This window comes from Callorhinchus milii, unplaced genomic scaffold (genome assembly GCF_018977255.1).
Source record: "Callorhinchus milii isolate IMCB2004 unplaced genomic scaffold, IMCB_Cmil_1.0 Scaffold1, whole genome shotgun sequence".
Taxonomy (NCBI): Eukaryota; Metazoa; Chordata; class Chondrichthyes; order Chimaeriformes; family Callorhinchidae; genus Callorhinchus; species Callorhinchus milii.
The window spans coordinates 134,017,635-134,020,038 of NW_024704742.1; positions in this window are offsets into that span (position 1 = coordinate 134,017,635).

A 2,404-nucleotide genomic window follows, 5' to 3' on the forward strand; every position below is an offset into this window, starting at 1 on the left:
GTGATAAAGCGCTGTATCACATGCAAGGATTGTTATTATATTTATAGAAACGCTTTTCATGAATCAGGTAGTTTTGTTCCAGATTATTTTCTAAATCGATTTACCGTAGAACATTACAACATTGCAGAAGACAGTAAGATCTCTCAGGATTGTGGCAAAGTCTTGAATTTACTCTTAATTCAGCCCAATGTTAATATTTGCACTCCACCTGAGCCTCCAACATTCTCTCATCTAAAGTATAAATATGGAGTACTTCAAATGGAAATGTGGAGTTCTGTAGCATATTGGTTAGAGCACTAGCCTCGCAAGCAAGAGGACCTGGGTTTGATTCCTTAGGCAAGTTTTGTTACTCCACACAATTCTATTTACCTAACAGTAAGTAGCAACCCACTTGTTAGTCGATTAGCAAATTGCTTTCCGGGGGGTAATACTCCCTTCCAAAAAATAATAATAATAATTTTGTCACTCAATGCACGACTATTTGTGGGACACTGCCATGCACAATTGGCTGCCGCGATTTGCCCATAAAATATACAGTTGATTCACTTTACAGTATCTTCTGTGAAGTGCTTTGAGATGTCTCATTAATGCCAACACAGAGGACGACATTAAAAAAATGCAGTGAGATATAGATAGGTAGGTGGCAGATGAAGTATAATGTAGGGAAGTGCGAAGTCATCCACCTAGGTAGCAAAAACAGTAGAGCGGGTTATTTTTTAAAAGGGGAGAGATTGGAATGTGTTAGCGTCCAGAGGGATTTGTGTGTCCTTGTACACCAATCACAGAAAGTTAGTCTGCAGGTGCAGCAGCAATTAGGAAGGGGAACGGTATGTTAGCATTCATTATGAAAGGATTAGAGTACAAGAGTAGGGAAGTCTTGCTGCAACTGTATAGGGCCCTGGTGAGACCACACCTGGAATAGTGTGACCAGTTTTGGTCTCCTCATTTACGGAAGGATGTACTTGCCTTGGAGGGGGTGCAGCATAGATTTACTAGGTTAGTGCCAGGGATGAAGGCGATGAGTTACGAGGATAGGCTGACCAATTTGGGCCTATATTCTCTAGAATATAGAAGAATTAGAGGGAATCTTATAGAAACCTATAAGATCATCAAAGGGCATGATAGAGTAGATAGTGGGAGATTGTTTCCCCTGGTTGGAGAAACTAAAACCAGGGGTCACAACCTTAAAATCAGAGGCAGCCCTTTCGCACTGAGTTGAAGAAGAACTTCTTCACTCAAAGGGTTGTGAAAGTATGGAACTCACTACCCCAAAGGGCTGTTGACGCTCAGTCCTTGAACATATTCAAGACTGAGATAGATTTCTTATTGGAAAAGGGATTAAGGGATAAGGCAGGGTAGGTTATTAGCTGGAGTTAGATTAGAAGATCAGCCATGATTGAATGGCGGGGCAGGCTCGAAGGGCCGAATGGCCTATTCCTGCTCCTACATGTTATGTTATGTGATAGTTCTATATCAAATCCAATGATTATTATTATTATTATATATTACACTTGCTAAAGTTCATGCTGTCGGTGCTTTATTTTAGGATAAAGGTGACAATTATTGTTCTTGCCCGGCTTCACTGGCTCCCCATTCCACAGAGAATCAAGCACAAAACCCTCGTTCTTGCCTTCCACAGTCTTGCTCCCCAAAACCTCTCTGACCTCATAACCCCATATCAGCCTATCCACTCCCTCCACTCAAAGGACACCAGCTTGCTTCAGGTCCCCCACACATTCCGCCCCAATTGGCAATTGGGCATCAGCATCTCTGCCTCCAAACTGTGGAACTCTATCTCACAATCCCTCCAACTCACCGCTTCTCTTGGCTCCTTCAGATCCCGTCTGAAGACATTCCTCTTCAATTGCGTTCGGCCACCCTCCAACCTTCATCCCTCTGCCCTCCTCCCCTTTGGATCCCAACTCCCAGCTCGGGTCCAATTCCACTGATTGTCCAGCACCCTGGGACGTCTTTCCAACGTGAAGGGCGCTATACAAGTGTAATTTGTTGTTATTCGTGTAAGCATTCCTATGATAGCATTCCTTGTATTCTCAAGGCCTGAAATTCTACCCAGTTTTAGCCTGTGATACAATTTTGCCCTCAAATTTAAGATCTCTCAGAACTGTGGCAATGTCGTGAATTCAATCGTAATTTGGTATCTGTTTTTTTACAGTTCTTAATAATTAAGACAGAATAATTATTATCTTTGCCTTTGACACTGCAACTTATCATGTCGTCAACATGTTTCACATTTTTCTTGAAGTGATGTCACTGTGTATTTTGTAGGCAAACATTTCAATGTCCCACAAAGTTAATGACCAATTATTTTTATGTATTTGGGGGAATTGTTGGCCAAGAAACAGAAGAAACTCCCTCCTCTTTCTGAATCATGCTATGGAGTCGT